General features: G+C 51.7%; 1 long non-coding RNA gene and 37 other non-coding genes across 38 annotated transcripts in view; 1 reads left to right on the top strand and 37 right to left on the bottom strand.

Annotated features, from left to right (window-relative positions):
* Positions 1-16,928, top strand: part of LOC148966930 (uncharacterized) — a 461,761-nt gene that overhangs the window by 150,535 nt on the left and 294,298 nt on the right. The gene's annotated exons all lie outside the window — the stretch shown is intronic.
* trnaq-uug (transfer RNA glutamine (anticodon UUG)) lies at positions 542-613 on the bottom strand. Its single transcript has one exon. It is a non-coding gene; the product is annotated as a tRNA-Gln (tRNA).
* trnai-aau (transfer RNA isoleucine (anticodon AAU)) lies at positions 895-968 on the bottom strand. The gene has a single exon. It is a non-coding gene; the product is annotated as a tRNA-Ile (tRNA).
* Positions 1,539-1,610, bottom strand: trnaq-uug (transfer RNA glutamine (anticodon UUG)). Its single transcript has one exon. It is a non-coding gene; the product is annotated as a tRNA-Gln (tRNA).
* Positions 1,736-1,808, bottom strand: trnaf-gaa (transfer RNA phenylalanine (anticodon GAA)). Its single transcript has one exon. It is a non-coding gene; the product is annotated as a tRNA-Phe (tRNA).
* On the bottom strand, positions 1,892-1,965 carry trnai-aau (transfer RNA isoleucine (anticodon AAU)). Its single transcript has one exon. It is a non-coding gene; the product is annotated as a tRNA-Ile (tRNA).
* On the bottom strand, positions 2,816-2,887 carry trnaq-uug (transfer RNA glutamine (anticodon UUG)). Its single transcript has one exon. It is a non-coding gene; the product is annotated as a tRNA-Gln (tRNA).
* Positions 3,013-3,085, bottom strand: trnaf-gaa (transfer RNA phenylalanine (anticodon GAA)). Its single transcript has one exon. It is a non-coding gene; the product is annotated as a tRNA-Phe (tRNA).
* On the bottom strand, positions 3,169-3,242 carry trnai-aau (transfer RNA isoleucine (anticodon AAU)). The gene has a single exon. It is a non-coding gene; the product is annotated as a tRNA-Ile (tRNA).
* Positions 4,093-4,164, bottom strand: trnaq-uug (transfer RNA glutamine (anticodon UUG)). The gene has a single exon. It is a non-coding gene; the product is annotated as a tRNA-Gln (tRNA).
* Positions 4,290-4,362, bottom strand: trnaf-gaa (transfer RNA phenylalanine (anticodon GAA)). Its single transcript has one exon. It is a non-coding gene; the product is annotated as a tRNA-Phe (tRNA).
* trnai-aau (transfer RNA isoleucine (anticodon AAU)) lies at positions 4,446-4,519 on the bottom strand. The gene has a single exon. It is a non-coding gene; the product is annotated as a tRNA-Ile (tRNA).
* trnaq-uug (transfer RNA glutamine (anticodon UUG)) lies at positions 5,370-5,441 on the bottom strand. The gene has a single exon. It is a non-coding gene; the product is annotated as a tRNA-Gln (tRNA).
* trnai-aau (transfer RNA isoleucine (anticodon AAU)) lies at positions 5,723-5,796 on the bottom strand. The gene has a single exon. It is a non-coding gene; the product is annotated as a tRNA-Ile (tRNA).
* On the bottom strand, positions 6,367-6,438 carry trnaq-uug (transfer RNA glutamine (anticodon UUG)). The gene has a single exon. It is a non-coding gene; the product is annotated as a tRNA-Gln (tRNA).
* On the bottom strand, positions 6,564-6,636 carry trnaf-gaa (transfer RNA phenylalanine (anticodon GAA)). The gene has a single exon. It is a non-coding gene; the product is annotated as a tRNA-Phe (tRNA).
* Positions 6,720-6,793, bottom strand: trnai-aau (transfer RNA isoleucine (anticodon AAU)). Its single transcript has one exon. It is a non-coding gene; the product is annotated as a tRNA-Ile (tRNA).
* Positions 7,644-7,715, bottom strand: trnaq-uug (transfer RNA glutamine (anticodon UUG)). The gene has a single exon. It is a non-coding gene; the product is annotated as a tRNA-Gln (tRNA).
* trnaf-gaa (transfer RNA phenylalanine (anticodon GAA)) lies at positions 7,841-7,913 on the bottom strand. Its single transcript has one exon. It is a non-coding gene; the product is annotated as a tRNA-Phe (tRNA).
* Positions 7,997-8,070, bottom strand: trnai-aau (transfer RNA isoleucine (anticodon AAU)). The gene has a single exon. It is a non-coding gene; the product is annotated as a tRNA-Ile (tRNA).
* trnaq-uug (transfer RNA glutamine (anticodon UUG)) lies at positions 8,921-8,992 on the bottom strand. The gene has a single exon. It is a non-coding gene; the product is annotated as a tRNA-Gln (tRNA).
* trnaf-gaa (transfer RNA phenylalanine (anticodon GAA)) lies at positions 9,118-9,190 on the bottom strand. The gene has a single exon. It is a non-coding gene; the product is annotated as a tRNA-Phe (tRNA).
* On the bottom strand, positions 9,274-9,347 carry trnai-aau (transfer RNA isoleucine (anticodon AAU)). Its single transcript has one exon. It is a non-coding gene; the product is annotated as a tRNA-Ile (tRNA).
* trnaf-gaa (transfer RNA phenylalanine (anticodon GAA)) lies at positions 10,395-10,467 on the bottom strand. Its single transcript has one exon. It is a non-coding gene; the product is annotated as a tRNA-Phe (tRNA).
* On the bottom strand, positions 10,551-10,624 carry trnai-aau (transfer RNA isoleucine (anticodon AAU)). The gene has a single exon. It is a non-coding gene; the product is annotated as a tRNA-Ile (tRNA).
* trnaq-uug (transfer RNA glutamine (anticodon UUG)) lies at positions 11,475-11,546 on the bottom strand. The gene has a single exon. It is a non-coding gene; the product is annotated as a tRNA-Gln (tRNA).
* On the bottom strand, positions 11,672-11,744 carry trnaf-gaa (transfer RNA phenylalanine (anticodon GAA)). Its single transcript has one exon. It is a non-coding gene; the product is annotated as a tRNA-Phe (tRNA).
* Positions 11,828-11,901, bottom strand: trnai-aau (transfer RNA isoleucine (anticodon AAU)). The gene has a single exon. It is a non-coding gene; the product is annotated as a tRNA-Ile (tRNA).
* On the bottom strand, positions 12,752-12,823 carry trnaq-uug (transfer RNA glutamine (anticodon UUG)). The gene has a single exon. It is a non-coding gene; the product is annotated as a tRNA-Gln (tRNA).
* Positions 12,949-13,021, bottom strand: trnaf-gaa (transfer RNA phenylalanine (anticodon GAA)). Its single transcript has one exon. It is a non-coding gene; the product is annotated as a tRNA-Phe (tRNA).
* On the bottom strand, positions 13,105-13,178 carry trnai-aau (transfer RNA isoleucine (anticodon AAU)). The gene has a single exon. It is a non-coding gene; the product is annotated as a tRNA-Ile (tRNA).
* Positions 14,029-14,100, bottom strand: trnaq-uug (transfer RNA glutamine (anticodon UUG)). The gene has a single exon. It is a non-coding gene; the product is annotated as a tRNA-Gln (tRNA).
* Positions 14,226-14,298, bottom strand: trnaf-gaa (transfer RNA phenylalanine (anticodon GAA)). Its single transcript has one exon. It is a non-coding gene; the product is annotated as a tRNA-Phe (tRNA).
* Positions 14,382-14,455, bottom strand: trnai-aau (transfer RNA isoleucine (anticodon AAU)). Its single transcript has one exon. It is a non-coding gene; the product is annotated as a tRNA-Ile (tRNA).
* Positions 15,503-15,575, bottom strand: trnaf-gaa (transfer RNA phenylalanine (anticodon GAA)). The gene has a single exon. It is a non-coding gene; the product is annotated as a tRNA-Phe (tRNA).
* On the bottom strand, positions 15,659-15,732 carry trnai-aau (transfer RNA isoleucine (anticodon AAU)). Its single transcript has one exon. It is a non-coding gene; the product is annotated as a tRNA-Ile (tRNA).
* Positions 16,583-16,654, bottom strand: trnaq-uug (transfer RNA glutamine (anticodon UUG)). The gene has a single exon. It is a non-coding gene; the product is annotated as a tRNA-Gln (tRNA).
* On the bottom strand, positions 16,780-16,852 carry trnaf-gaa (transfer RNA phenylalanine (anticodon GAA)). The gene has a single exon. It is a non-coding gene; the product is annotated as a tRNA-Phe (tRNA).

The following is a 16,928-nucleotide window of genomic DNA, read 5'->3' as shown; positions in this document are numbered from 1 at the left end:
ACGCTACAGCACTTGCAGAGATGAAAGGGATCGTCCAGGCCGTTGTCTTTGAGAGCGAAGGACACCGTCTCTCCACATCGTCGAGGGGAATTAGTTCAAATGGTAGGGCGCTCGCTTAGCATGCGAGAGATAGCGGGATCGATGCCCGCATTCTCCACTTTGTGTAACGCCTTTTACGCTCACTTCAAAGGGGCACTCCCTGGATGAGCGCTGTGGAAAAGTTTTTTCGGACGCGGTACTGCACACATTCCTGTCAAAAGCAGGTCCCACCGAAATTTGAACTCGGATCGCTGTATTCAGAGTCCAGAGTGCTAACCATTGCACCATGGAACCTTGGCGTGGGTGGATTTTTACCACCGAGCAGCAGAGGTGTTTAGTCATTCAGCCTAGTAGGTGGACAGCAAAGAGCAAGTGAAGCTTTTTCTTATTAAGCCCACGTTTCCCCGATACCGCCTGGGTTTTAGAGTGCCAGTTTCACCACCACATCAGCGGTTGCGCATCAGCTCAGTTTTTTCCCGCCCTTCCGCAAAACAAGCTGAAAAGGTTCCACCGAGATTTGAACTCGGATCGCTGGATTCAAAGCCCAGAGTGCTAACCATTACACCATGGAACCAACACGCCCTGGTCCATGGACGTCTGAAAGGCAGATAGCGATGAGAATAGGCGGAATCAGGTTGACAGGAGCTGGCATTTGGTCAGTGGAGTCCGTCGACCAAAAACGCGGTGACCAGGCTGCTCTGCCGAAACCCGGGATCGAACCAGGGACCTTTAGATCTTCAGTCTAACGCTCTCCCAACTGAGCTAATTCGGCCAGGTCTGTTATCAAGCGGTTTGTCCAGCAGAGATTTCTGGGAGACCGCCCGTCATTTTCGAGATGAGCAGAGACCAAAAGCTTGGCCCGTACGGGGATCAAACCCGCGACCTTGGCGTTATTAGCACCACGCTCTAACCAACTGAGCTAACCGGCCCGATTCTGACTGCTTTTGTCCCCAATTTCCAAGAAATATCCTGGTTGCCCTGGTCAGGCTGAAGTGATTAAAAGCAAAGCCTGAGAACGGGCTCGTCCATGATTTGAACCCGGGACCACTCGCACCCTGAGCGAGAATCATACCCCTAGACCAACGAGCCAACACACACGCCCTTCCTGCTGCTGCCTGGCTGCAATAATTTCCGTTTGCAAGGCTTAAAGCACAAAAGTTTCATTAAATGTGCAACTAAACGGTAGCCAGTGCAAAGTTGCCGGCACAGAAAAAATACGGTCTCTTTGCTTTGTGGCCACGCTACAGCACTTGCAGAGATGAAAGGGATCGTCCAGGCCGTTGTCTTTGAGAGCGAAGGACACCGTCTCTCCACATCGTGGAGGGGAATTAGTTCAAATGGTAGAGCGCTCGCTTAGCATGCGAGAGATAGCGGGATCGATGCCCGCATTCTCCACTTTGTGTAACGCCTTTTACGCTCACTTCAAAGGGGCACTCCCTGGATGAGCGCTGTGGAAAAGTTTTTTCGGACGCGGTACTGCACACATTCCTGTCAAAAGCAGGTTCCACCGAGATTTGAACTCGGATCGCTGGATTCAAAGCCCAGAGTGCTAACCATTACACCATGGAACCAACACGCCCTGGTCCATGGCCGTCTGAAAGGCAGATAGCGATGAGAATAGGCGGAATCAGGTTGACAGGAGCTGGCATTTGGTCAGTGGAGTCAGTCGACCAAAAACACGGTGACCAGGCTGCTCTGCCGAAACCCGGGATCGAACCAGGGACCTTTAGATCTTCAGTCTAACGCTCTCCCAACTGAGCTATTTCGGCCAGGTCTGTTATCAAGCGGTTTGTCCAGCAGGGATTTCTGGGAGACCGCCCGTCATTTTCGAGATGAGCAGAGACCAAAAGCTTGGCCCGTACGGGGATCGAACCCGCGACCTTGGCGTTATTAGCACCACGCTCTAACCAACTGAGCTAACCAGCCCGACTCTGACTGCTTTTGTCCCCAATTTCCAAGAAATATCCTGGTTGCCCTGGTCAGGCTGAAGTGATTAAAAGCAAAGCCTGAGAACGGGCTCGTCCGTGATTTGAACCCGGGACCACTCGCACCCTGAGCGAGAATCATACCCCTAGACCAACGTGCCAACACACACGCCCTTCTTGCTGCTGCCTGGCTGCAATAATTTCCGTTTGCAAGGCTTAAAGCACAAAAGTTTCATTAAATGTGCAACTAAACGGTAGCCAGTGCAAAGTTGCCGGCACAGAAAAAATACGGTCTCTTTGCTTTGTGGCCACGCTACAGCACTTGCAGAGATGAAAGGGATCGTACAGGCCGTTGTCTTTGAGAGCGAAGGACACCGTCTCTCCACATCGTCGAGGGGAATTAGTTTAAATGGTAGAGCGCTCGCTTAGCATGCGAGAGATAGCGGGATCGATGCCCGCATTCTCCACTTTGTGTAACGCCTTTTACGCTCACTTCAAAGGGGCACTCCCTGGATGAGCGCTGTGGAAAAGTTTTTTCGGACGCGGTACTGCACACATTCCTGTCAAAAGCAGGTCCCACCGAAATTTGAACTCGGATCGCTGTATTCAGAGTCCAGAGTGCTAACCATTGCACCATGGAACCTTGGCGTGGGTGGATTTTTACCACCGAGCAGCAGAGGTGTTTAGTCATTCAGCCTAGTAGGTGGACAGCAAAGAGCAAGTGAAGCTTTTTCTTATTAAGCCCACGTTTCCCCGATACCGCCTGGGTTTTAGAGTGCCAGTTTCACCACCACATCAGCGGTTGCGCATCAGCTCAGTTTTTTCCCGCCCTTCCGCAAAACAAGCTGAAAAGGTTCCACCGAGATTTGAACTCGGATCGCTGGATTCAAAGCCCAGAGTGCTAACCATTACACCATGGAACCAACACGCCCTGGTCCATGGCCGTCTGAAAGGCAGATAGCGATGAGAATAGGCGGAATCAGGTTGACAGGAGCTGGCATTTGGTCAGTGGAGTCAGTCGACCAAAAACACGGTGACCAGGCTGCTCTGCCGAAACCCGGGATCGAACCAGGGACCTTTAGATCTTCAGTCTAACGCTCTCCCAACTGAGCTATTTCGGCCAGGTCTGTTATCAAGCGGTTTGTCCAGCAGGGATTTCTGGGAGACCGCCCGTCATTTTCGAGATGAGCAGAGACCAAAAGCTTGGCCCGTACGGGGATCGAACCCGCGACCTTGGCGTTATTAGCACCACGCTCTAACCAACTGAGCTAACCGGCCCGACTCTGACTGCTTTTGTCCCCAATTTCCAAGAAATATCCTGGTTGCCCTGGTCAGGCTGAAGTGATTAAAAGCAAAGCCTGAGAACGGGCTCGTCCGTGATTTGAACCCGGGACCACTCGCACCCTGAGCGAGAATCATACCCCTAGACCAACGAGCCAACACACACGCCCTTCTTGCTGCTGCCTGGCTGCAATCAGTTCCGTTTGCAAGGCTTAAAGCACAAAAGTTTCATTAAATGTGCAACTAAACGGTAGCCAGTGCAATGTTGCCGGCACAGAAAAAATACGGTCTCTTTGCTTTGTGGCCACGCTACAGCACTTGCAGAGATGAAAGGGATCGTCCAGGCCGTTGTCTTTGAGAGCGAAGGACACCGTCTCTCCACATCGTGGAGGGGAATTAGTTCAAATGGTAGAGCGCTCGCTTAGCATGCGAGAGATAGCGGGATCGATGCCCGCATTCTCCACTTTGTGTAACGCCTTTTACGCTCACTTCAAAGGGGCACTCCCTGGATGAGCGCTGTGGAAAAGTTTTTTCGGACGCGGTACTGCACACATTCCTGTCAAAAGCAGGTCCCACCGAAATTTGAACTCGGATCGCTGTATTCAGAGTCCAGAGTGCTAACCGTTGCACCATGGAACCTTGGCGTGGGTGGATTTTTACCACCGAGCAGCAGAGGTGTTTAGTCATTCAGCCTAGTAGGTGGACAGCAAAGAGCAAGTGAAGCTTTTTCTTATTAAGCCCACGTTTCCCCGATACCGCCTGGGTTTTAGAGTGCCAGTTTCACCACCACATCAGCGGTTGCGCATCAGCTCTGTTTTTTCCCGTCCTTCCGCTAAACAAGCTGAAAAGGTTCCACCGAGATTTGAACTCGGATCGCTGGATTCAAAGCCCAGAGTGCTAACCATTACACCATGGAACCAACACGCCCTGGTCCCTGGCCATCTGAAAGGCAGATAGCGATGAGAATAGGCGGAATCAGGTTGACAGGAGCTGGCATTTGGTCAGTGGAATCCGTCGACCAAAAACACGGTGACCAGGCTGCTCTGCCGAAACCCGGGATCGAACCAGGGACCTTTAGATCTTCAGTCTAACGCTCTCCCAACTGAGCTATTTCGGCCAGGTCTGTTATCAAGCGGTTTGTCCAGCAGGGATTTCTGGGAGACCGCCCATCATTTTCGAGATGAGCAGAGACCAAAAGCTTGGCCCGTACGGGGATCGAACCCGCGACCTTGGCGTTATTAGCACCACGCTCTAACCAACTGAGCTAACCGTCCCAACTCTGAATGCTTTTGTCCCCAATTTCCAAGAAATATCCTGGTTGCCCTGGTCAGGCTGAAGTGATTAAAAGCAAAGCCTAAGAACGGGCTCGTCCATGATTTGAACCCGGGACCACTCGCACCCTAAGCGAGAATCATACCCCTAGACCAACGAGCCAACACACACGCCCTTCCTGCTGCTGCCTGGCTGCAATCATTTCCGTTTGCAAGGCTTAAAGCACAAAAGTTTCATTAAATGTGCAACTAAACGGTAGCCAGTGCAAAGTTGCCGGCACAGAAAAAATACGGTCTCTTTGCTTTGTGGCCACGCTACAGCACTTGCAGAGATGAAAGGGATCGTCCAGGCCGTTGTCTTTGAGAGCGAAGGACACCGTCTCTCCACATCGTCGAGGGGAATTAGTTCAAATGGTAGGGCGCTCGCTTAGCATGCGAGAGATAGCGGGATCGATGCCCGCATTCTCCACTTTGTGTAACGCCTTTTACGCTCACTTCAAAGGGGCACTCCCTGGATGAGCGCTGTGGAAAAGTTTTTTCGGACGCGGTACTGCACACATTCCTGTCAAAAGCAGGTCCCACCGAAATTTGAACTCGGATCGCTGTATTCAGAGTCCAGAGTGCTAACCATTGCACCATGGAACCTTGGCGTGGGTGGATTTTTACCACCGAGCAGCAGAGGTGTTTAGTCATTCAGCCTAGTAGGTGGACAGCAAAGAGCAAGTGAAGCTTTTTCTTATTAAGCCCACGTTTCCCCGATACCGCCTGGGTTTTAGAGTGCCAGTTTCACCACCACATCAGCGGTTGCGCATCAGCTCAGTTTTTTCCCGCCCTTCCGCAAAACAAGCTGAAAAGGTTCCACCGAGATTTGAACTCGGATCGCTGGATTCAAAGCCCAGAGTGCTAACCATTACACCATGGAACCAACACGCCCTGGTCCATGGACGTCTGAAAGGCAGATAGCGATGAGAATAGGCGGAATCAGGTTGACAGGAGCTGGCATTTGGTCAGTGGAGTCCGTCGACCAAAAACGCGGTGACCAGGCTGCTCTGCCGAAACCCGGGATCGAACCAGGGACCTTTAGATCTTCAGTCTAACGCTCTCCCAACTGAGCTAATTCGGCCAGGTCTGTTATCAAGCGGTTTGTCCAGCAGAGATTTCTGGGAGACCGCCCGTCATTTTCGAGATGAGCAGAGACCAAAAGCTTGGCCCGTACGGGGATCAAACCCGCGACCTTGGCGTTATTAGCACCACGCTCTAACCAACTGAGCTAACCGGCCCGATTCTGACTGCTTTTGTCCCCAATTTCCAAGAAATATCCTGGTTGCCCTGGTCAGGCTGAAGTGATTAAAAGCAAAGCCTGAGAACGGGCTCGTCCATGATTTGAACCCGGGACCACTCGCACCCTGAGCGAGAATCATACCCCTAGACCAACGAGCCAACACACACGCCCTTCCTGCTGCTGCCTGGCTGCAATAATTTCCGTTTGCAAGGCTTAAAGCACAAAAGTTTCATTAAATGTGCAACTAAACGGTAGCCAGTGCAAAGTTGCCGGCACAGAAAAAATACGGTCTCTTTGCTTTGTGGCCACGCTACAGCACTTGCAGAGATGAAAGGGATCGTCCAGGCCGTTGTCTTTGAGAGCGAAGGACACCGTCTCTCCACATCGTGGAGGGGAATTAGTTCAAATGGTAGAGCGCTCGCTTAGCATGCGAGAGATAGCGGGATCGATGCCCGCATTCTCCACTTTGTGTAACGCCTTTTACGCTCACTTCAAAGGGGCACTCCCTGGATGAGCGCTGTGGAAAAGTTTTTTCGGACGCGGTACTGCACACATTCCTGTCAAAAGCAGGTTCCACCGAGATTTGAACTCGGATCGCTGGATTCAAAGCCCAGAGTGCTAACCATTACACCATGGAACCAACACGCCCTGGTCCATGGCCGTCTGAAAGGCAGATAGCGATGAGAATAGGCGGAATCAGGTTGACAGGAGCTGGCATTTGGTCAGTGGAGTCAGTCGACCAAAAACACGGTGACCAGGCTGCTCTGCCGAAACCCGGGATCGAACCAGGGACCTTTAGATCTTCAGTCTAACGCTCTCCCAACTGAGCTATTTCGGCCAGGTCTGTTATCAAGCGGTTTGTCCAGCAGGGATTTCTGGGAGACCGCCCGTCATTTTCGAGATGAGCAGAGACCAAAAGCTTGGCCCGTACGGGGATCGAACCCGCGACCTTGGCGTTATTAGCACCACGCTCTAACCAACTGAGCTAACCAGCCCGACTCTGACTGCTTTTGTCCCCAATTTCCAAGAAATATCCTGGTTGCCCTGGTCAGGCTGAAGTGATTAAAAGCAAAGCCTGAGAACGGGCTCGTCCGTGATTTGAACCCGGGACCACTCGCACCCTGAGCGAGAATCATACCCCTAGACCAACGTGCCAACACACACGCCCTTCTTGCTGCTGCCTGGCTGCAATAATTTCCGTTTGCAAGGCTTAAAGCACAAAAGTTTCATTAAATGTGCAACTAAACGGTAGCCAGTGCAAAGTTGCCGGCACAGAAAAAATACGGTCTCTTTGCTTTGTGGCCACGCTACAGCACTTGCAGAGATGAAAGGGATCGTACAGGCCGTTGTCTTTGAGAGCGAAGGACACCGTCTCTCCACATCGTCGAGGGGAATTAGTTTAAATGGTAGAGCGCTCGCTTAGCATGCGAGAGATAGCGGGATCGATGCCCGCATTCTCCACTTTGTGTAACGCCTTTTACGCTCACTTCAAAGGGGCACTCCCTGGATGAGCGCTGTGGAAAAGTTTTTTCGGACGCGGTACTGCACACATTCCTGTCAAAAGCAGGTCCCACCGAAATTTGAACTCGGATCGCTGTATTCAGAGTCCAGAGTGCTAACCATTGCACCATGGAACCTTGGCGTGGGTGGATTTTTACCACCGAGCAGCAGAGGTGTTTAGTCATTCAGCCTAGTAGGTGGACAGCAAAGAGCAAGTGAAGCTTTTTCTTATTAAGCCCACGTTTCCCCGATACCGCCTGGGTTTTAGAGTGCCAGTTTCACCACCACATCAGCGGTTGCGCATCAGCTCAGTTTTTTCCCGCCCTTCCGCAAAACAAGCTGAAAAGGTTCCACCGAGATTTGAACTCGGATCGCTGGATTCAAAGCCCAGAGTGCTAACCATTACACCATGGAACCAACACGCCCTGGTCCATGGCCGTCTGAAAGGCAGATAGCGATGAGAATAGGCGGAATCAGGTTGACAGGAGCTGGCATTTGGTCAGTGGAGTCAGTCGACCAAAAACACGGTGACCAGGCTGCTCTGCCGAAACCCGGGATCGAACCAGGGACCTTTAGATCTTCAGTCTAACGCTCTCCCAACTGAGCTATTTCGGCCAGGTCTGTTATCAAGCGGTTTGTCCAGCAGGGATTTCTGGGAGACCGCCCGTCATTTTCGAGATGAGCAGAGACCAAAAGCTTGGCCCGTACGGGGATCGAACCCGCGACCTTGGCGTTATTAGCACCACGCTCTAACCAACTGAGCTAACCGGCCCGACTCTGACTGCTTTTGTCCCCAATTTCCAAGAAATATCCTGGTTGCCCTGGTCAGGCTGAAGTGATTAAAAGCAAAGCCTGAGAACGGGCTCGTCCATGATTTGAACCCGGGACCACTCGCACCCTGAGCGAGAATCATACCCCTAGACCAACGAGCCAACACACACGCCCTTCTTGCTGCTGCCTGGCTGCAATAATTTCCGTTTGCAAGGCTTAAAGCACAAAAGTTTCATTAAATGTGCAACTAAACGGTAGCCAGTGCAAAGTTGCCGGCACAGAAAAAATACGGTCTCTTTGCTTTGTGGCCACGCTACAGCACTTGCAGAGATGAAAGGGATCGTACAGGCCGTTGTCTTTGAGAGCGAAGGACACCGTCTCTCCACATCGTCGAGGGGAATTAGTTTAAATGGTAGAGCGCTCGCTTAGCATGCGAGAGATAGCGGGATCGATGCCCGCATTCTCCACTTTGTGTAACGCCTTTTACGCTCACTTCAAAGGGGCACTCCCTGGATGAGCGCTGTGGAAAAGTTTTTTCGGACGCGGTACTGCACACATTCCTGTCAAAAGCAGGTCCCACCGAAATTTGAACTCGGATCGCTGTATTCAGAGTCCAGAGTGCTAACCATTGCACCATGGAACCTTGGCGTGGGTGGATTTTTACCACCGAGCAGCAGAGGTGTTTAGTCATTCAGCCTAGTAGGTGGACAGCAAAGAGCAAGTGAAGCTTTTTCTTATTAAGCCCACGTTTCCCCGATACCGCCTGGGTTTTAGAGTGCCAGTTTCACCACCACATCAGCGGTTGCGCATCAGCTCAGTTTTTTCCCGCCCTTCCGCAAAACAAGCTGAAAAGGTTCCACCGAGATTTGAACTCGGATCGCTGGATTCAAAGCCCAGAGTGCTAACCATTACACCATGGAACCAACACGCCCTGGTCCATGGCCGTCTGAAAGGCAGATAGCGATGAGAATAGGCGGAATCAGGTTGACAGGAGCTGGCATTTGGTCAGTGGAGTCAGTCGACCAAAAACACGGTGACCAGGCTGCTCTGCCGAAACCCGGGATCGAACCAGGGACCTTTAGATCTTCAGTCTAACGCTCTCCCAACTGAGCTATTTCGGCCAGGTCTGTTATCAAGCGGTTTGTCCAGCAGGGATTTCTGGGAGACCGCCCGTCATTTTCGAGATGAGCAGAGACCAAAAGCTTGGCCCGTACGGGGATCGAACCCGCGACCTTGGCGTTATTAGCACCACGCTCTAACCAACTGAGCTAACCGGCCCGACTCTGACTGCTTTTGTCCCCAATTTCCAAGAAATATCCTGGTTGCCCTGGTCAGGCTGAAGTGATTAAAAGCAAAGCCTGAGAACGGGCTCGTCCGTGATTTGAACCCGGGACCACTCGCACCCTGAGCGAGAATCATACCCCTAGACCAACGAGCCAACACACACGCCCTTCCTGCTGCTGCCTGGCTGCAATCATTTCCGTTTGCAAGGCTTAAAGCACAAAAGTTTCATTAAATGTGCAACTAAACGGTAGCCAGTGCAAAGTTGCCGGCACAGAAAAAATACGGTCTCTTTGCTTTGTGGCCACGCTACAGCACTTGCAGAGATGAAAGGGATCGTCCAGGCCGTTGTCTTTGAGAGCGAAGGACACCGTCTCTCCACATCGTGGAGGGGAATTAGTTCAGATGGTAGAGCGCTCGCTTAGCATGCGAGAGATAGCGGGATCGATGCCCGCATTCTCCACTTTGTGTAACGCCTTTTACGCTCACTTCAAAGGGGCACTCCCTGGATGAGCGCTGTGTAAAAGTTTTTTCGGACGCGGTACTGCACACATTCCTGTCAAAAGCAGGTCCCACCGAAATTTGAACTTGGATCGCTGTATTCAGAGTCCAGAGTGCTAACCATTGCACCATGGAACCTTGGCGTGGGTGGATTTTTACCACCGAGCAGCAGAGGTGTTTAGTCATTCAGCCTAGTAGGTGGACAGCAAAGAGCAAGTGAAGCTTTTTCTTATTAAGCCCACGTTTCCCCGATACCGCCTGGGTTTTAGAGTGCCAGTTTCACCACCACATCAGCGGTTGCGCATCAGCTCAGTTTTTTCCCGCCCTTCCGCAAAACAGGCTGAAAAGGTTCCACCAAGATTTGAACTCGGATCGCTGGATTCAAAGCCCAGAGTGCTAACCATTACACCATGGAACCAACACGCCCTGGTCCATGGACGTCTGAAAGGCAGATAGCGATGAGAATAGGCGGAATCAGGTTGACAGGAGCTGGCATTTGGTCAGTGGAGTCCGTCGACCAAAAACACGGTGACCAGGCTGCTCTGCCGAAACCCGGGATCGAACCAGGGACCTTTAGATCTTCAGTCTAACGCTCTCCCAACTGAGCTATTTCGGCCAGGTCTGCTATCAAGCGGTTTGTCCAGCAGAGATTTCTGGGAGACCGCCCGTCATTTTCGAGATGAGCAGAGACCAAAAGCTTGGCCCGTACGGGGATCGAACCCGCGACCTTGGCGTTATTAGCACCACGCTCTAACCAACTGAGCTAACCGGCCCGACTCTGACTGCTTTTGTCCCCAATTTCCAAGAAATATCCTGGTTGCCCTGGTCAGGCTGAAGTGATTAAAAGCAAAGCCTGAGAACGGGCTCGTCCATGATTTGAACCCGGGACCACTCGCACCCTGAGCGAGAATCATACCCCTAGACCAACGAGCCAACACACACGCCCTTCTTGCTGCTGCCTGGCTGCAATAATTTCCGTTTGCAAGGCTTAAAGCACAAAAGTTTCATTAAATGTGCAACTAAACGGTAGCCAGTGCAAAGTTGCCGGCACAGAAAAAATACGGTCTCTTTGCTTTGTGGCCACGCTACAGCACTTGCAGAGATGAAAGGGATCGTCCAGGCCGTTGTCTTTGAGAGCGAAGGACACCGTCTCTCCACATCATCGAGGGGAATTAGTTCAAATGGTAGGGCGCTCGCTTAGCATGCGAGAGATAGCGGGATCGATGCCCGCATTCTCCACTTTGTGTAACGCCTTTTACGCTCGCTTCAAAGGGGCACTCCCTGGATGAGCGCTGTGGAAAAGTTTTTTCGGACGCGGTACTGCACACATTCCTGTCAAAAGCAGGTCCCACCGAAATTTGAACTCGGATCGCTGTATTCAGAGTCCAGAGTGCTAACCATTGCACCATGGAACCTTGGCGTGGGTGGATTTTTACTACCGAGCAGCAGAGGTGTTTAGTCATTCAGCCTAGTAGGTGGACAGCAAAGAGCAAGTGAAGCTTTTACTTATTAAGCCCACGTTTCCCCGATACCGCCTTGGTTTTAGAGTGCCAGTTTCACCACCACATCAGCGGTTGCGCATCAGCTCAGTTTTTTCCCGCCCTTCCGGAAAACAAGCTGAAAAGGTTCCACCGAGATTTGAACTCGGATCGCTGGATTCAAAGCCCAGAGTGCTAACCATTACACCATGGAACCAACACACCCTGGTCCCTGGCCGTCTGAAAGGCAGATAGCGATGAGAATAGGCGGAATCAGGTTGACAGGAGCTGGCATTTGGTCAGTGGAGTCCGTCGACCAAAAACACGGTGACCAGGCTGCTCTGCCGAAACCCGGGATCGAACCAGGGACCTTTAGATCTTCAGTCTAACGCTCTCCCAACTGAGCTATTTCGGCCAGGTCTGTTATCAAGCGGTTTGTCCAGCAGGGATTTCTGGGAGACCGCCCGTCATTTTCGAGATGAGCAGAGACCAAAAGCTTGGCCCGTACGGGGATCGAACCCGCGACCTTGGCGTTATTAGCACCACGCTCTAACCAACTGAGCTAACCGTCCCAACTCTGAATGCTTTTGTCCCCAATTTCCAAGAAATATCCTGGTTGCCCTGGTCAGGCTGAAGTGATTAAAAGCAAAGCCTAAGAACGGGCTCGTCCATGATTTGAACCCGGGACCACTCGCACCCTAAGCGAGAATCATACCCCTAGACAAACGAGCCAACACACACGCCCTTCCTGCTGCTGCCTGGCTGCAATCATTTCCGTTTGCAAGGCTTAAAGCACAAAAGTTTCATTAAATGTGCAACTAAACGGTAGCCAGTGCAAAGTTGCCGGCACAGAAAAAATACGGTCTCTTTGCTTTGTGGCCACGCTACAGCACTTGCAGAGATGAAAGGGATCGTCCAGGCCGTTGTCTTTGAGAGCGAAGGACACCGTCTCTCCACATCGTCGAGGGGAATTAGTTCAAATGGTAGAGCGCTCGCTTAGCATGCGAGAGATAGCGGGATCGATGCCCGCATTCTCCACTTTGTGTAACGCCTTTTACGCTCACTTCAAAGGGGCACTCCCTGGATGAGCGCTGTGGAAAAGTTTTTTCGGACACGGTACTGCACACATTCCTGTCAAAAGCAGGTCCCACCGAAATTTGAACTCGGATCGCTGTATTCAGAGTCCAGAGTGCTAACCATTGCACCATGGAACCTTGGCGTGGGTGGATTTTTACCACCGAGCAGCAGAGGTGTTTAGTCATTCAGCCTAGTAGGTGGACAGCAAAGAGCAAGTGAAGCTTTTTCTTATTAAGCCCACGTTTCCCCGATACCGCCTGGGTTTTAGAGTGCCAGTTTCACCACCACATCAGCGGTTGCGCATCAGCTCAGTTTTTTCCCGCCCTTCCGCAAAACAAGCTGAAAAGGTTCCACCGAGATTTGAACTCGGATCGCTGGATTCAAAGCCCAGAGTGCTAACCATTACACCATGGAACCATCACGCCCTTTTCCATGGCCGTCTGAAAGGCAGATAGCGATGAGAATAGGCGGAATCAGGTTGACAGGAGTTGGCATTTGGTCAGTGGAGTCCGTCGACCAAAAACACGGTGACCAGGCTGCTCTGCCGAAACCCGGGATCGAACCAGGGACCTTTAGATCTTCAGTCTAACGCTCTCCCAACTGAGCTATTTCGGCCAGGTCTGTTATCAAGCGGTTTGTCCAGCAGGGATTTCTGGGAGACGGCCCGTCATTTTCGAGATGAGCAGAGACCAAAAGCTTGGCCCGTACGGGGATCGAACCCGCGACCTTGGCGTTATTAGCACCACGCTCTAACCAACTGAGCTAACCGGCCCGACTCTGACTGCTTTTGTCCCCAATTTCCAAGAAATATCCTGGTTGCCCTGGTCAGGCTGAAGTGATTAAAAGCAAAGCCTGAGAACGGGCTCGTCCGAGATTTGAACCCGGGACCACTCGCACCCTGAGCGAGAATCATAGCCCTAGACCAACGAGCCAACACACACGCCCTTCCTGCTGCTGCCTGGCTGCAATCATTTCCGTTTGCAAGGCTTAAAGCACAAAAGTTTCATTAAATGTGCAACTAAACGGTAGCCAGTGCAAAGTTGCCGGCACAGAAAAAATACGGTCTCTTTGCTTTGTGGCCACGCTACAGCACTTGCAGAGATGAAAGGGATCGTCCAGGCCGTTGTCTTTGAGAGCGAAGGACACCGTCTCTCCACATCGTGGAGGGGAATTAGTTTAAATGGTAGAGCGCTCGCTTAGCATGCGAGAGATAGCGGGATCGATGCCCGCATTCTCCACTTTGTGTAACGCCTTTTACGCTCACTTCAAAGGGGCACTCCCTGGATGAGCGCTGTGGAAAAGTTTTTTCGGACACGGTACTGCACACATTCCTGTCAAAAGCAGGTCCCACCGAAATTTGAACTCGGATCGCTGTATTCAGAGTCCAGAGTGCTAACCATTGCACCATGGAACCTTGGCGTGGGTGGATTTTTACCACCGAGCAGCAGAGGTGTTTAGTCATTCAGCCTAGTAAGTGGACAGCAAAGAGCAAGTGAAGCTTTTTCTTATTAAGCCCACGTTTCCCCGATACCGCCTGGGTTTTAGAGTGCCAGTTTCACCACCACATCAGCGGTTGCGCATCAGCTCTGTTTTTTCCCGTCCTTCCGCTAAACAAGCTGAAAAGGTTCCACCGAGATTTGAACTCGGATCGCTGGATTCAAAGCCCAGAGTGCTAACCATTACACCATGGAACCAACACGCCCTGGTCCCTGGCCGTCTGAAAGGCAGATAGCGATGAGAATAGGCGGAATCAGGTTGACAGGAGCTGGCATTTGGTCAGTGGAATCCGTCGACCAAAAACACGGTGACCAGGCTGCTCTGCCGAAACCCGGGATCGAACCAGGGACCTTTAGATCTTCAGTCTAACGCTCTCCCAACTGAGCTATTTCGGCCAGGTCTGTTATCAAGCGGTTTGTCCAGCAGGGATTTCTGGGAGACCGCCCATCATTTTCGAGATGAGCAGAGACCAAAAGCTTGGCCCGTACGGGGATCGAACCCGCGACCTTGGCGTTATTAGCACCACGCTCTAACCAACTGAGCTAACCGTCCCAACTCTGAATGCTTTTGTCCCCAATTTCCAAGAAATATCCTGGTTGCCCTGGTCAGGCTGAAGTGATTAAAAGCAAAGTCTAAGAACGGGCTCGTCCATGATTTGAACCCGGGACCACTCGCACCCTAAGCGAGAATCATACCCCTAGACCAACGAGCCAACACACACGCCCTTCCTGCTGCTGCCTGGCTGCAATCATTTCCGTTTGCAAGGCTTAAAGCACAAAAGTTTCATTAAATGTGCAACTAAACGGTAGCCAGTGCAAAGTTGCCGGCACAGAAAAAATACGGTCTCTTTGCTTTGTGGCCACGCTACAGCACTTGCAGAGATGAAAGGGATCGTCCAGGCCGTTGTCTTTGAGAGCGAAGGACACCGTCTCTCCACATCGTCGAGGGGAATTAGTTCAAATGGTAGGGCGCTCGCTTAGCATGCGAGAGATTGCGGGATCGATGCCCGCATTCTCCACTTTGTGTAACGCCTTTTACGCTCACTTCAAAGGGGCACTCCCTGGATGAGCGCTGTGGAAAAGTTTTTTCGGACGCGGTACTGCACACATTCCTGTCAAAAGCAGGTCCCACCGAAATTTGAACTCGGATCGCTGTATTCAGAGTCCAAAGTGCTAACCTTTGCACCATGGAACCTTGGCGTGGGTGGATTTTTACTACCGAGCAGCAGAGGTGTTTAGTCATTCAGCCTAGTAGGTGGACAGCAAAGAGCAAGTGAAGCTTTTTCTTATTAAGCCCACGTTTCCCCGATACCGCCTTGGTTTTAGAGTGCCAGTTTCACCACCACATCAGCGGTTGCGCATCAGCTCAGTTTTTTCCCGCCCTTCCGGAAAACAAGCTGAAAAGGTTCCACAGAGATTTGAACTCGGATCGCTGGATTCAAAGCCCAGAGTGCTAACCATTACACCATGGAACCAACACGCCCTGGTCCCTGGCCGTCTGAAAGGCAGATAGCGATGAGAATAGGCGGAATCAGGTTGACAGGAGCTGGCATTTGGTCAGTGGAGTCCGTCGACCAAAAACACGGTGACCAGGCTGCTCTGCCGAAACCCGGGATCGAACCAGGGACCTTTAGATCTTCAGTCTAACGCTCTCCCAACTGAGCTATTTCGGCCAGGTCCGTTATCAAGCGGTTTGTCCAGCAGAGATTTCTGGGAGACCGCCCGTCATTTTCGAGATGAGCAGAGACCAAAAGCTTGGCCCGTACGGGGATCGAACCCGCGACCTTGGCGTTATTAGCACCACGCTCTAACCAACTGAGCTAACCGGCCCGACTCTGACTGCTTTTGTCCCCAATTTCCAAGAAATATCCTGGTTGCCCTGGTCAGGCTGAAGTGATTAAAAGCAAAGCCTGAGAACGGGCTCGTCCATGATTTGAACCCGGGACCACTCGCACCCTGAGCGAGAATCATACCCCTAGACCAACGAGCCAACACACACGCCCTTCCTGCTGCTGCCTGGCTGCAATCATTTCCGTTTGCAAGGCTTAAAGCACAAAAGTTTCATTAAATGTGCAACTAAACGGTAGCCAGTGCAAAGTTGCCGGCACAGAAAAAATACGGTCTCTTTGCTTTGTGGCCACGCTACAGCACTTGCAGAGATGAAAGGGATCGTCCAGGCCGTTGTCTTTGAGAGCGAAGGACACCGTCTCTCCACATCGTGGAGGGGAATTAGTTCAAATGGTAGAGCGCTCGCTTAGCATGCGAGAGATAGCGGGATCGATGCCCGCATTCTCCACTTTGTGTAACGCCTTTTACGCTCACTTCAAAGGGGCACTCCCTGGATGAGCGCTGTGGAAAAGTTTTTTCGGACACGGTACTGCACACATTCCTGTCAAAAGCAGGTCCCACCGAAATTTGAACTCGGATCGCTGTATTCAGAGTCCAGAGTGCTAACCATTGCACCATGGAACCTTGGCGTGGGTGGATTTTTACCACCGAGCAGCAGAGGTGTTTAGTCATTCAGCCTAGTAGGTGGACAGCAAAGAGCAAGTGAAGCTTTTTCTTATTAAGCCCACGTTTCCCCGATACCGCCTGGGTTTTAGAGTGCCAGTTTCACCACCACATCAGCGGTTGCGCATCAGCTCAGTTTTTTCCCGCCCTTCCGCAAAACAAGCTGAAAAGGTTCCACCGAGATTTGAACTCGGATCGCTGGATTCAAAGCCCAGAGTGCTAACCATTACACCATGGAACCAACACGCCCTGGTCCATGGCCGTCTGAAAGGCAGATAGCGATGAGAATAGGCGGAATCAGGTTGACAGGAGCTGGCATTTGGTCACTGGAGTCAGTCGACCAAAAACACGGTGACCAGGCTGCTCTGCCGAAACCCGGAATCGAACCAGGGACCTTTAGATCTTCAGTCTAACGCTCTCCCAACTGAGCTATTTCGGCCAGGTCTGTTATCAAGCGGTTTGTCCAGCAGGGATTTCTGGGAGACCGCCCGTCATTTTCGAGATGAGCAGAGACC

This window comes from Pimephales promelas, chromosome 24, assembly GCF_988280905.1.
Source record: "Pimephales promelas chromosome 24, fPimPro1.hap1.1, whole genome shotgun sequence".
Taxonomy (NCBI): Eukaryota; Metazoa; Chordata; class Actinopteri; order Cypriniformes; family Leuciscidae; genus Pimephales; species Pimephales promelas.
The sequence above is the reverse complement of the archived record's forward strand: the minus strand, read 5'-3'. Positions and strand labels throughout refer to the sequence as shown.